Source organism: Puma concolor, chromosome D1 (genome assembly GCF_028749965.1).
Source record: "Puma concolor isolate L17-30 chromosome D1, mPumCon1.1.hap2, whole genome shotgun sequence".
Lineage (NCBI taxonomy): Eukaryota > Metazoa > Chordata > Mammalia > Carnivora > Felidae > Puma > Puma concolor.
Genome location: NC_141676.1, coordinates 97484849 through 97500311, shown reverse-complemented (window position 1 = coordinate 97500311; position 15463 = coordinate 97484849). Strand labels below are relative to the sequence as shown.

Here is a 15463-nt window from a genome sequence, read left to right as displayed (position 1 = left end):
GACAAGGACCACACCTTGCTTTCTGACCTGGATAGATGACAGGGCTGTTTATTGAAAGGCAATATGGGATTGTTAGCAACGGTCTCTAAATTTACGTTTTCCCATCGCATCAGATTAATTGCTCCTCGTGGATCCTGAAACGAGCTTTGATGAACACTAGTGAAAACAAACAAATTATGAGAGCACGCTCTTCCAAGAAATCAACACAAGTTCACCGTTGATGCAACGTTGCTTTTATTTGGGGATTCAAGGGACATACGACAAAGTCTCAGAAAATGTCAACAAAGTCACATTTTGTGCTTGGCTACTCACTTAATGAGAACTGCGTGAGATATGGCCAATAATCATCATTTTGAAAACAGGACGGCCTGAGCCACAGGGAGGTCTAGGTCTGACAATGCCAGATTTTGAAGTGGAAATGTACAACAAATATTCAGGTGCTTCCAAATGTCTAGATGTGTGTCCTTAAGTAGATGCAGCTTAACTGACTCCTTCGAGACAGAATTGCATTTGGGAACTGTGTCATCCAGCTGACCACTTTATTAATCATTACTAAATGCCAATTAAATGCGAAGGATCTGGTGAAAAAGAGTGAGATTTCCTCACTTCTAGCTTTTTATGGCTGAAGTATTCTTGAGTTAGTTACATGGATAAGTGAGGATTAAAATAGCAAATAACCATTGATATTTTCAAAAACATAAGGACTATCGAAACAGTCGTGTATAAATATTCATGCAGAAGCACTGACAAATACATACTGCGCATAAAATCGGGTAAGGAAATGCTCATTAGAAGACCCGATTGGTTTAGGTGAACTAAGAATTCCAAATAACTTAAGAATAGCATTGGAGACATGGTACACATAATTTGAGCCATTATGTGTTCTTTGGGGGTGGACCATTGACAATGTCTACATCAGAAGATGTCAGTTCATAACTGGCTAGTTTTCACGTTGAGGTGGGAAGCAAAACAGGTGCAAAGTGGAAACAACCTGCTAGGCGCAGTCCCCCCCGATCACCCAGACAGAACACTTTCCTTGATCAAATTCAAGTTCATACTTCATGTAGGCAGGGTGGGGTAGTTCAAGAGCCTCAGAGAGGAGACTGGGCAGCCTGGTTTCTGGACCTAGCTCTGCCACACTCAAATGTGTGAGCTTCCTGTAAGCCACTCACACTTTGATTTGCCATCTGTAGAAAAGCACGTTGCAACAGATGACCTTTGAGTTTCCCCCCTCCTTTATTAATCCTCAGGAATTTTAGATTTTGTGCAGAACAAGGTGAACCGTTTCCTCAACGTCTGGCAAAAAAACAAACAAAAGCCTAAAATGCTGAGAAGCTCTCTTCCCCAATTCTGTCAGTTTTCTCCTATGAAAAGTCATTCGATCGTTCTAATGTCATTTAAGCAGAAAACTGAAAAATTTGAGGGGATAACTGAATGTCATAGCTATTTGTTCACCATAAAGAACTATCGGGGAATACGGAAGTGGTAACACTGCAACACTGATCACAATATTGGGACTTCGTGCTTCAGATCATGAGATTTACGGTCACAATTCTGAGTGCGGACCCTGTGCGTGGCAGTTTGGCAAGTTACTTAATCTCATTAACTGTTAGCTTCCAAACAGGGATAATCGTACCTATCTTGCAGGGCTGTTCTGAGCTGTAGGCTTAAGCGTGTTCATACGTCAAATGCTTAACATACATTAAGACCTCGATAAATACTAATTGTTATTAAGTGAAAAGAAAAATCGTAAGTTCTCATATTACCACCAATCACTCCCACTTGCTTTTGTGGAAAATAAGATGGTATTTCCAGGTGACACCCAAGGTGGGAGAGGGGACGTGTGTGTGCGAAGTCCTTACCGTATATGTCTATGTATGCTGGCATGCAATGTCAACTAGACACGTATACTCATAATTCCCAATATTCACCACATAGATTCCTTCCTCCATGGCTTTGCTCACATTGCATTCATTTAAAGCAATCTATTCTCTCTTTCCTTTCCATTCATTTAAATATTTAATACCTCTCCCCCCTTTTTTTGTAAGTAGGCTCCACGCCCAATGTGGGGCTTGAACTCACAACCCTGAGATTAAGAGTCGCATGCTCTACCAACGGAGCCAACCAGGTGCCCCTAAATCTTACTACCCTTTAAGATTCATCTTGTGTTTTCCTCCTTTGGAAACTTTCTTCCCTAAACAGGCCAGGTTTGCCCAGATTATGGTGACCTCCTCTGAACTCTTTGCTTATTATCTCTTGAGTTTTACTGTGGTCTTAACATCCATGCACCTGATTGGTTACTATCTTTTCAAAAGTTTGTGTTTCTCGGTCTCATTAAATTTAAACTCTTTAGAGGCAGGGATCATGTCTCAGCGAACCTATTTTGCTGGATTAAAAGAATGGTTGACTGGTCTGTGTCAGGTGGGATAATGTCCACTATGTTATCCTTTGGATTGCCTCTGACTACTTTGGTATTTCGAAAGTACTTTATGTTCCTTCAGGTCACTCTTAAGATCAAACGGTGTGTGGCTAAAAATCTATGTTCTTATAGCACTAATTTTGTTCCTTACCCCATGAACACCTGTGTGCAATTTTCTGTTGTAAAAACATCAATGCCTTCACAAGCATACTCATCCCGGGAAAATATTTTAGAAATGAATGTCACACTGAATTTAAATACAAACAGAGGAATACACACAAGGAAGGGAAAGTCCTTGGCTCTTTAGAAATCTAGATGTCACTGTTAAATTTTGTCTGGTTCTTGAAAACATGGTCTCCTGTTCTGAGAGTTCTATTGCCTGCAACTGCGCCATTTGGGGTGTGCTGCTTAGCAGGGAAGGTGTCTTCAGGTGATCTCTTTCTTTGTTTCAACTCCATTGTTGGCTTGAGCGTCCATCAGTGCAGCTGTGTCTCTGAAGTTTTTGTCCTTTCCCTGGGGAGACCTTCCTGAGGAGGGGGGCTATAGGACCAGCTGAAAGGAACATCGACACAACTAAAAAAATAACAGAACATGTCACAGAAAGTTATCACATTGACTCTTCGATAAAAATAAGTAAACGTAACGATACTTTAGGGGCCGTGCTATTTCTAACTCCACGTGAAATGCTGCATCACCAGAAAGACGTAGCACTTTCTCGCTCTTCACGTCGCTCAAGGACCAGTCAAGCAACAGCATTGCTTGAGCGTGTGAGCACCCCACGCTAATCACTCTGGGAGAAAAAGCTCCGTCAGAAAAGCTTCAGGGTTATCCAACAGGCAACTTACTGAAATAGGACACGTAGGAAAACAACAAAAGAACACAGGACATTAAGGACAAATTCAAATAAATCTAAAGACCAAAGGCAAAATAAAATAATTGTGGATACAGAAGTGCTTAGCAACGCAGGGGTGAATGAAGTCACTGAAAATTGTTAGGAGTTAATGTCAGTTTCTTGTGGTTGTATTTCTAGTGCCTGGCTCAGAGCACGACATACGGTGCCCACTGAAAGAAAGGAGGAAAGGAAGAACAAAAGGGAGGGAGGAAGGGAGAGACTGAAGAAGGAAGGGAGGGAGGGAGGGAGGAAGGAAGGGAAGGAGGAAGGAAGGGAGGGAGGGAGGAAGAAAAGAGGGAAGGAAGGAGGGAAGGAAGGAAGGGAGAGAGAGAGAAAAAGGGTGGAGGGAGGGAGGGAAAGAGAAAGAAAGAAAGAAAGAAAGAAAGAAAGAAAGAAAGAAAGAGAAAGAAAGAAGAGAAAGGTTGCTGAAAGGTACCAGTGGTGGAGAGCAGAGTGTGCGGGGAGGAATAGCAGTGTGCGAGCTCATTCAAAGACCAGGAAGCCAGGAAGAGCAGGCTTGCTTAATTCAAGGAGAGATTATACATTCGGAGTGGCTTTAGAAAATAGGGCAGGGCAATTTTCAGGAGGTCCTGAACATGTTAAGATTTAATTTGGGAAACGTGGCGTGTTAATGTGACTTTGTGGGTTTTGAAGGGAATATTAACATGATTCAGATAAATCGAATGGAAAGGGAAATGTGAAACTCAAAGCCGTCAACCCAATGGGGTAAAACAAAACCATGCTGCAAGAAATTAAATGAAGGCAGAAGGACCAAAGACTATGGTCTTAAAATAGAAAGACAGGTGCTTGTCTGGGTTTCTTCTGTGTTAATGCTGAAGGACATGGGCTTAGAAGTCAGATCAAGAATTTCCTTCTCCCACTGTGTAGCTTTTTTCATTCTTCAGCTGTTCCTCTTTTTTGTCTCTGCCCTTCCTGAAAATGAACTTCAGACTTTACTGTTTTAGCAGCAAGGCAAAAGATGTTAGTAAATAAAGTACCTGGAGGTGGAATCAAATATAACTTTAAAGGACAACTGTTGGTAAAAACAGACTCCGGATTCCAGGGTCCTGGAATGGTTCTTCTATTTCTATACTTTAGAGCAACTTCAAAAATCCTTAAGGCTGCAAAAACATTTAGAGACCAACTCATCCAACCCACTCATTTTGCAGATAAGGATATTCGGGAAGAGCTGTATTCGTGTTTCTCTTATTCTGCAAAAGTTATTATGAATGAAATATACTTTGCAGGTGGATTTTGATGTAACGAAAGCCCTTACTGTCAGCCTTTTCATTATGCCAGCACAATGAAGGTGCATAATGAGTTAGGCACGGCAAAAGAGATACACTAACACGTATCACTGATATACTGCCACATATCTGCCCTAAACACTTTGGATATGTTGATGATGGGTCTCTAGATAGCAGGGACGATATTTTTTTCCCCTAAAACCTGAAATATAACCCTGTATGAAATATTGTTAACAGGTATTTTTCTGTGCTGAGCAAGCATGCAGCAACTGATCCCGGAAGAGTAATTAAAAATGTATCTTACAGAGGTCTGTATTTTAGAACTCAGTGTTTTGTGAACATCGTTGGGGACGGGGGTCACAAAGCCCCTGACACACGTGTGCAGGACTCACTTGTGAATACATTAAAACGCTATTAGAGTCAAGAAGGACGCTTGGCACGGTTTTGGGGGTAGCTAATAAGGGCAAGTCCTTGTATACGTGAGCAAACGAGAAGTAAAACAATGCATCGCTTTGGTGTTGTATAGATATGGCCCATGCAGAGTGCCTCCTTCATGATATGGGCCCCATTATTAAAATGACTGTTGAGGAACAAATGGTATAAAAATATGAGCCACCGTATTTTGGTGTCCAGTATGAGTCAAATGTTTAACAAATCAGCCTTCTTTGGGGCCTCTGCCTACTTAATTGGAATGAGTAATCTCTTGTATCATCTCAACATGAGCCTCCCTCGGACTCCTTTTTGTCTCCCGAACATATAAGCATAAATCGGGACGTTTGCGTAGCCTCGCTCAGGGTCCCTCCGTGATCTGATGGTAATGATTCTCCAAATTTGCATCAAGAGCACCTTCACCTACGGAGCGTAGAGCAAGTGCCTCGCACCAGGCTGACCAAACTCACTGTTGCACTGTCTGGCTTTTTCCTTAATGGCTAGATCTTCGGGGGTCAGCTCCTTGGTGGGGAGGGGGTCTTCAGTCCAACGGAAGACCACGTCGAGACACCAAAAGGGAAGTTGAGGTTAGTGCATAAATGACCGAAGGCAGAGTTTTAGTTATTCATCGTGTGCCATGCAAAATGGAGGAAAAATGGAAAAGAAGTTATTATCGTTATGATTTTGGTTACTCTGATTAAATCAACAAATTATTATCTCTGCCTAAAGCCATTTCCCTGGCATTTTATCTCATCCCAGTAAAGGAAATGGATTTCCTACGAGTAAGATTTACCATTCTAATATTCTCCATTCACTTCACAAATTGTCCACAGTCTGGATGAAGAGTAAATCAGTAAAGAGTAGCAAATATTTTACAACTAGTCCCAATGTCCACAATGATAACCCTCTTAGAGACCATTACTTTCCAACATCAAGGTCACACACATCCATTCATTCTTGCATGGGAACACAGACCGTGGAGCCCTTTTTCTCTTAGATCAATTAGCGAGGAATTTTTTTTAAAGCTGATTTTAAGAACATTCTAGTCAGGAGCCATTTCAAATGATGAGCAATACCCAAGGGGGGGGGGGGGAGGCGGGAATCTCAAGTAGGCAACATGTAAAGCCACACACAACTATACGCACATTAGTATAATTACACATTGCAAATTATATCGGATGTATCTAATATCTAATTTTTTGAAAGCTGACTCCACTTGAGATTTCAATAACAGCATCAACATCTTGCAGGTGGCTCCTTCTCCATAGTATCCAGAGAGAATTATTCCTCTAATGTGCTTACAACCCTCAAGTAAAAGCTGAAGCTCTCCCTGAAAGGACCAATGAACAATGAAACTGGGAATATTACCTTGATAGATTAGGCAAGGGAGGGGGGAGATTCCACCAAATATAATATTCAGCATGGTTATTTATCCTCTGCCTTCTGTGCATAGGATCCTTATTTGCTTCCAGCAAGAAGAAACAAACTTAAACACAATCCTCATTACAAAACGTGGGGGAGGCTTCCCATGTAGAGTCTGAGGCAATGATATAAAAAGCTAAGGGGCTGTGACAATTTTTTAGAACACCTGATAAAAGAGAAATACGCAACTGAATGGCGGATTATATCTTTGATTGAAAACAGAGGGCCCTCCGTTAAATTCCGCTCTTATAGAACATACGATTAATCTGTCCGAAAAAGGAGGCCAGATCAAAGCTCCATTTTGAGGAACAGGCTTTTGTCCTCATCTTTCTGTATGAATCAATCAGTTATCGAATAACCAAATATACATTTGTGATCTTGGAGAGTGGAGCGTATTATTCAAGTTGATTGGATCCATTTTCTTGATTCCTCCTTGAAGATCTTTCTGCTAATTAGTCAGGGTTACTATTGAATTATTTAATTATCTGCACTTTTGTGCAATGAAATATGTTGTCATATCACATACTTTATCATGCTACTGCTGTTCACACTTAATGATGCCTCTATAGTTACCAGTTTCCTTTGTTCTACTCAGTAAGTGGTTTTAGAAAGGGGGTGGGCCGGGAAGGAGGAGCCTGGGGTTTGTAAAATAAAATCATACATTCCTGGTGCCCATGCAAAACTTTATGCATTTACATGAATCTCTTTTTAGCAATTAAGTTGCAATTCCATTTGGAATAAGTTAAAAGGCACATGTCGGCGACTTCAAACGCAGCCAGGATGGTATTACTATACCTTGGACCTCTCCCCACTGCATTTCCACTGCAGTGCAATGGTAAAACGATTTAATCTTTTTTTTTTTTTTTTTTTTTTAATCAGCAAGGAATGTCTTTAACAAGGAAGAAGTAAATTATGATAATTACTCTGAATGGTCGGATCCTTGAGCATTACTAATTAGCATTTATTGCCTGGATTATAGAACAATACATGTGAAACCGAACTGCGACTGCTCTTTTGCGTTGAAGAACTGAAAAAGGCAATGGAGCAAAAAAGGCAGCATCATCAGGACTGTCGTCTGGTAGTTTCCATCCCCTTGATAAGTGGGCAAAATCCCCCACTTTTGAAAGACGCCAACGCGGCCCTCCATATTTACGGCCCATTCATTTTTTTGTGTTGGGCACATCTTTCCATAGGATATCGTAGTCATGAGAGGCTAATGAGAGGAGAAACATTTTGGCCGTGATGTCATTTGGGGACAGTTTTATCCATTGTGAGAGTTTAACAATCAAGAGCACAAAACTCGCCGTTTCGGAAAATATACATTTTGCTGCAGACATTCCGACTTAAAAAGGAAACAAAGAACTCAGCTCTTAGTAAATAGAATTTTACATCCACCTCCCCACTTTCTCCTAGGAGGACTACAGTTGCAAAGAATTGAGAAGAGGAAATTGGCATGTAGTGCGAAAGCCTTTTCTCCTCACCGCCCCCCCCCCCCGCCCCAACGCATCACGAATTTTGTAACAAAACAGATTCTGAAATTAGAAATAGATGAGATCTTAATCAACGGAGCAACATCGGTCGTGGAAATAAATGCCACTCAAATAACCTGGCAACTGAAATTCCCCAGTAAACCCAGTAGGTAGAAGAGAAAGGGAGGAAAATTAACCGTCCCTCACCACCCCCCCCACCCTGCAGCATCGTGGGTTCCTCCACACCCCAGGACAGGGAATGAAGAGGAAAGGACGTGGTAAAATATAAAGCCAGTACTAAATACAGTCGCTAGTCTTCCCAATGCCTTCCATGGATTCCCTCCCCTGATCCCTTTTAGTTTGAAAGAATAAGTTTGACTAAATCTGTGAGGAGATTAAACAGGCTGGTGATAAAAATTAATTCTGCTGAATGAGCAAATGCGTTTGGATGGCAGAGATGCAAATAAGAGAATACTTTTCTTTTCCTTTGACCTACCAAGCGGATTAGTTTGGAATGTTAAATTTGATTTTATTAGAATATATTAGCAGTGTTTTAATTAATACCAATCAAACATTTTCTTTCCCTGGGGCTTGATGTGTTCCTAACGCTTTCTAAATCATCTGGTATTTATCCATCAACCCCCACCCCCCCCCCCCACCAAATTACCAAAGCCTTTTGTTACATTCTTCATCATTTTACTGTATTCAACAGAAAACTATGAGCTGTTTACCTAAAGGTGTCTTGCCCATAAAATTAGTTCCCAGGTGCAGGGTTTAAAATGAGTCCTGGTCGTTAGTACAGTTGATTTTTCTTTTTTTTTTTTTAAAGGTAGAATTAGAGACTCAAAAATAAACATCTTGTGTGTTTTTCTTTTGGGGAAAAATGTTGCAAAAGGAGTTTTGGCTGGTTCGTATTACTTGGCCTTCTTCTCAGTAGAGCTTCTTAAAGCTGTTAAATTTCCAACTGCCTTGGTGTAGAGCTGGCATTTCTTTGGAAACAGAGGCAAAAAAAAAAAAAAAAAAAAAAAAAAAAAAAGGAATAAAAAAAGGAGCAGGGGGAGAATCTAGTTAAAAATATGGTGAACCAGGATGCCCTGTGAACTGAATTGTAACTGTGTGTTCCAACGAGGTGTTGCATTGCATTTCACTCATTATCCGCTCCTTTTCTCTCAAGCTTCCTGTCCTTCTGTGTCCGAAAGCTCCACTTCACGTCTTTTTCTTTTCTTCCTGCAACGCAAACCGCCCCCCCCCCCCAATTCCCCGCCTTATTTTTTTTTTTTTATCTGCCAAGCTGGATTTGCACTTTTAAAGATCGGTATCAATAATGCCCGGCTTGTTTCGGTTGCACTCCCCCTTTAAAAGACAGCTCTCTCTAATTGATGCGTCTGGGCTAGTCTAGACTGGTAGTGATTGAACCAACCACCAATTATGTTATTCATTTCACTGAACTTCGCTGATGGGCTCGGTGAGGAAGAAGGGGTGTTGAGAAACCTGCCCTTACACTCGAGCAGTCCCCTGCTGAAATTCAAAATCCTGTGCGTCGTTGTGCATTGCTAAATGCCCGTGTGATCAGTTGTGATGGCAACCTCAGGGCATGAGCAATCCACTTGAAAACATGTTAAAAAAAAAAAAAACCAAAAACCAAAAGAGAGCCTTGGAATACAAACTGTATCACTTGTATTAAATTACTATCCTGTTCCCATTTAAAATCATAGAAGAATGATATCCAGCATGTTTTTATTGGCCCACGAGTCTATCTTTATAGAACTGACTGCAGATAGATTTTGACTTAGTAAAGCACCAAATGTTTTGCAAATATTTGATATGCATCATGTGGTAATATAGATCCATAAGTTAAATAGATCCCTTTCCATAATTTCCAAATACCTATGCATACACACCAGCTTACGATGGGGAAAAAAATCATTAATCCATTGTGGAGAAACCGAAGGTGACTTGAAAATCAAATAACTCTTTTCTCTGAAGCCCATTCAGGCTTCCCAAGGCTGGAAAGTAATATTTAAATAGTACAACTGCACGAGAGGTCGCAACAAAAGACGTAGTGCAATTGTTGCACGCTTCATTTTCTCGATTCAGTTTTCTGATACAAAATGGTTTCTTGACTACGGTTTGGAGTCAATGACTGAAATTGCAATAAACACTCAAAAAAAAAAAAAACCCATACATACACACACACACACACACACACACACACAGGAAAAGAACAGTTTCCTTAATCTTCGACTACACGTATAAAATGAGGTTACAGCCAATACAAAGTCTTTAAAAGAAGAAAGCATTTGAAGTCAGGGGTGATTTAGGTGTTTCCCAAAAATATAAGACAAGTGTTGGCCCACGAATACCAAAACTGTCTAAATAAAATTGTATATGGGAGTTTTTCACAACAAAGAAAAGGTAAGTTAATGTTTCTCTTCTTCAACTAGGAGATAGATCTAAATCACTAAAATTATTCTGTCACAGAAAGTTCCGTTTTTCTGAAAACTGCAGACGAGGTAATGCTAACAAATTACCTTAAGGTTATTTTAAAGGTACAGTTTGGTGTTATAAGTAACTTTGTTGGATTACATTTAAATCCTGATAAATTTTTCCACCCCTTGATTACTCCTAAAAGATACAATAATTGCATATTGTGTGCATGCTGCTATTTCTTTGCTTTCATATATTCAGAAAATATATTTCCAATGCCTATTACCCTTGAACTCACAGCGTGTAACATTTTAAAACGGACGCCAAGCACGCAGGCTCTGTCTCTCTTATTTTTAAAATCTCGCAAAGTACCACAGATGTAATCTTCATGAACACCATCAATTTCATCCTCCCTGTAGCGTAGCAAGAGTCGAATTTTTAGCCTACTACTATTTTAGCCCAAACTCCTGGTTTGCCCCCATCTGCGTCTGTGTGCTCACTGTCCGGCCGTATATGTGACACATACGTGTGAGGACTGAGTGTGTAACATGTCCACATGCCCGTTTTAATTGGACGTGATTTTCAGATTAACTGTTGAGTTTCAAAGTTGGAGGCACGGGGCATGCTGGGACTTCAGCTGCTATGTTCTGAGGTCAAGCACCAGGTACTGAGCTGTTCTTGTTACGCTCGGATAGTACTGCGTGTTGCTCTCAAGAAACAGACCACGGTAGAGGAGTTCCCCAAGCCTTGGGCATCAGCGATACACATTCGTACGCACAGCAGCCAACACGCTCCTCTAACAGAAATGTATACCTCCTTCACCAGAAATCCAGGAGAGCGGCCACTTTCTGCTCACCTGACCCCATCTAACAATGAAAACCTCTGAGCCGTGCTCCGTCAGTTCAGACAAACTTTCTTTTCTTTTGTTTTTGCTTTAAAGAAAGAAGTTCCACCCAATTTCCAGGATGCACAAGCACGACTCACAGCTCCCAAGAGCCTAACCCGTGGATTTAAACGGTAAACATCACAAGTTAGGGTCTCAGGGATTGAGAGGAGCGCAGGAAAATTGTTCTTTCTTGAGACAAAGCAAGGCAAAGCAAGAACCACAGCCAGGTTCTGTTCCAGGTTCATGACCAAAAAGGCCACAAACAGGTGGCAGGGTATTCCCTCACTCTCGAAGCTTCCTCAGGTCACAAAATTTAGAGCCCACGTAAAGACGATACATTCATATGCACACACGCACTCTCTGTGGACACATATACGTACCTGAACATACGATCGCGAGCATATCAGAGAAAAAAAAAAAAACAAAACAAAAAACTCTTTGACGCTTTGGGCAATCCAGTTTTACAAGGAAAATCATATGCATAGACCCAGGAACGCCCCTGTCTTCAAAACCAAGGTCTAAAAGAAGGATCAAATGTCCTTTTGGAGCTTTAACTTACAACTAGCACAAATGACGGTTAAGAAAGTAGGAGGCATCTCTTTCCCCCTGGGCAAGCATGCCGCATGCAAAATCATAGAAAATCAGGTTTTCGGAGGGAGAAGACCCAAGGCACAGGGCTTGGAGGCCGTGGAAGTACAAATACGAATAGCGTTTTAAACTCACCCACTGGAAGCGGAGCAGGGCTGCAGCCCTCGTGCAACACCATTCCGAGCAAGGGGGGGGAATGGGAGCTCGCAGTGCGCTAGCCTGGGCGAGGTGTTTCAACAGAGGACCGACATCGGGGCGGGGAGGGAGGCGGGGGCAGGAAGCGATACACCAAATCTCGAGACTGTAACTCTGTAGCTCACGCTTTGACGAGGGAGAAAAAAAAGGCAATTTGGTGCAAGTGGAGGGAGGGACTGGGACTGATCAAATTTTGAAAATATTCAGCGAAAAAAAACGTTTTTAATTCCCTCTCTCTCTCTCTCTCTTTTTTTTTTTTTTTTTTTAAGAATGAGAAACCTCCCAAGAGCTGCTTTTAAAAAATTCCTTGCTTCTTTCTTTAGCGTGCACTTTGCCAGTCCTGCAAACGGGGGACTCGTCTTCATCAGCTGCTTGGCTGAGGCCAAGGCCAAATCACCCAGAGCCAGCACCAGGCTGTCATTTGGGAGGCGAGGTGGGGAAGGGGTGGGTGCAGGCTGGGGAGATCCGTCTCCCCCGCCCCACTCCCGCCGCCGCCGAACCTTTGGAGCCTCTTGCCAATATTTCAGAGGAATCAGAAGCATAATTGCCTTCTCTTGTCGCAGAAGCTACCGGTTCTGTACCTGAGACATAGTCGCTTGTTCCCATCTGCCTGGAAGCTGAGTTTTCCCCAAGCCAGGGGTTCTTGTGCTGCCTCCAAAACCGAAAGGAAAGGGAGGGGAAGTGGGTGGAAAGACTCTTAAAATTTTTCTTCCTCCTTGTGTTTTTTCTTTCTTTCTTTCTTTCTTTCTTTCTTTCTTTCTTTCTTTCTTTCTTTCTTTCTTTCTTTCTCTTTTCTCTCCTTCCTCCCTTCCTCCCTCCCTCCCTTCCTTCCTTCCTTCCTCTTTTTTTTTTTTTTTTCCTTCATTCCAGCCTAAGCAAGGTAGATGGCTGGCTAGTCAAAGAGAATGACAAAGCAGCCCCCTCCAAGGAAGACACTGGAGGGGCCCCGGGCATTTAGTAAAAATGCTAAATATTTGGTAGATGTTTCCATACGCAACTAGAAACCGTTAAAACTCCAGGCTCTCCCCTCTTCTCCCCCACTCTTCCAAAATAGAATCATAACAGCAAGACAGCTAAATGATGCCTCTTTCCCCTCTGTACAGGGTCTACTCAGCATCCCCCACCCCCCCATCTCCAAGACAACTTTTTTTTTTTTTCTCACCTCTGTAGGTTCTTCTCAGGCACAATCCTCCGTTCAGTTCAGGGTCTCTCCTTTCTCTCTCACTTTCCTTTTCCTCTCAGAAAGGCCAGTCCGTCATCAACCTGCCTTGCTTCTCTCTCCCTGTCTCAACCTCTCTCTCCCTTTTTCTTTTACTATTAAAAATAATAATAATAATGGCCTTTTCGACATAGCAGCGTGAAGTGGCCGCCTTTGAGAAAGCACATTTAATCTTTGCTGGCTCCCCTAGGCTTCAGTGAAGAAGGAGAAGGCAAGAAAAAAAGGGAGAGAGAGAGAGAAAAAAAGATCGTAAGGGAGGCTGCTGACGGACAGCAAGCATCAGGCACAAATCAGCGACAAGTTGAATTTTCCTAGACCACACTGCCCCCTTTCTTCTCAGCTCTCTCCCTGGGCTCCTGGAAAGCCCGAGTGTCTGGTTACAGAGGCTCCTTTTGCCAACCATGGTGCAGATTCCTCGCATGCCTGCTTAAATCTCTGGCAGAATAAGGAATCAATATCCCCCCTCTAATCACCGTTAGCTCTGTCTACGGCTTCCCTCCTTTTCTGAGAAACCACTTGGCTTTCCCCGCCGCTCCCCCGCCCTGCCAGGCTCCTACATACAAAGCTTGCGGTCCTGTCATTTCTCACTTCCTTCCATATCTTGGAGACAAGCCTCCCTTCTAATATCCTCTCGCGCTCGCTCGCTCTCTCCGTTGTAGTGTCTCATCCCTGACTCGCAGCCCCGGATGCACTAAGGCATCTCCCTGACTGCTAATGAGACCAAAAATACACCAGCAGGTCAGGGGGAAGGCCAGACATTGTATTATACGAATACAGGAAAAAACAAAAAACAAAAAACAAAAAAACAAAACAAAACCCTCAGCCCGCTAGACCCAGAGATCAGGTATCACGTTTTCTAGAAGGGGTAAAAGAAAGGGGAGGAGTGGGGGGGGGGGAGAGAAAGGAGTGAAGAAGAGGAGACCAGGGCGCAGTTCTCCGCCTAATGGTTCCGCATCCCACCGGGCATTTAGGGCACCTATGCCTGTATGCGTGCAGGTGGAGAATTCTGTGAGCCTTGCTGGGTTTTCTTTACGGACAGAAAGTCAACAGCCCCCAAATACTTCCTTGCAATCGGCATTTAGAGGCACGAAGAGCAGAGATTCCAAGCCCTATTTAAAATACGCACTCTATTCAGGCATGAGATGACGACAACGCTAAAAATCTCTTCCCTTCCAGCGGCAGGCTTTGCTCCTTGACTATCTTTGCCATATGCACTGATTTACCACTTGGCTTCTGCAATGGACTCATCACTCACTGCGGCTTCTCCTACCCCTTTACTTCTACCGCAGACATTTTCCTTCTTTCTGAAGTATTTCTCCTCCAATGTCCATCAGATCCACGCACACTCCACTGATCAGCCTACGGCCCCTTGGTAATGATAAGTAATAATTCAGATGACAAAAAAGTGGCAGAAGATAAAAATGAAAGACATCCTGAGTTGAGTAGGGGAGTGTCTCCCATCATTTCTGGTGGCACGCGTTTTCGGAGCTCGGCTACACATCGATCCTGGAAAGCAGGTAGCTCCTGAAAATCGGGGTCTCTACCTATCTACACACACAGTGGGTATATTGCCATCTCCACCCGAGTTTGCTGGCCGGAATCATGCAGACAACAGGCAGAGTGCTGTGTTAAGTATAACGCTGGGTTCCGTAAATAGCAGGGAAGGGAGGGAGATATCTGAGGACACAGGTTTCTTCTAAGTCGATGTTTTTTAAAGGTGGCTTCTTTGTGCTCAACTCAGACATTGTGCTTTGTCTCTCACTGGGAGACCTGCAGAAACGCAGCTGGATGCCAAGGAAAAGGAGAAGAAAAAGCACACATGAGGAGACCCAGAGAGAGGAAGAAGGGAAAGAAGAAGAGAGGAGAGGAGGGGAAGGGAGGGGAGGGGAGAGGTGGGGGGGGGGGGGGGAGAACAAACAGAGGCAAAAAAAAAAAAAAAAAAACAGACAGACTTACAATCATAGCATTGGATTCCCTTTAATACTTTGTGTGTGTGTGTGTGTGTCGTTATTGGGAAGGAGAAAGACATGGTTGGCAGGCTTGGGGACTGGGTTAGAATCTTTTTCAGATTTGGCTAATAGTGTGTTTGCACTAGACTGATGAGAAAAAAAGACATGCTAGAATAATCATAAAGGGTGGAGCTGTCAAAGAAAAAAATCTTTGACTCACTGGGTGCCTCCCTGTAACGCCAAGATGAATCATTCCTAACCAGAGTCGTCAATTGTCTCAGTGTGCTTGCACACGAAGGCCAGATTATGGGAATCACGTCA

At 42.7% G+C, this 15463-nt stretch overlaps 1 long non-coding RNA gene across 12 annotated transcripts in view; it reads right to left on the bottom strand.

Moving 5' to 3' along the window:
- Positions 1-210: 210 nt before the first annotated feature.
- The window catches only part of LOC147576907 (uncharacterized), a 279867-nt gene continuing 264614 nt past the window's right edge, over positions 211-15463 (bottom strand). For 11 of the 12 annotated variants that reach the window (XR_015241264.1, XR_015241267.1, XR_015241271.1 and 8 more), the window contains one exon: positions 211-2992. This is a non-coding gene — a long non-coding RNA (uncharacterized LOC147576907). Of the gene's footprint in view, positions 2993-11914; positions 12101-13136; positions 15074-15463 lie in introns of those variants that run through there. The other variant, XR_015241259.1, reaches the window with a different exon arrangement.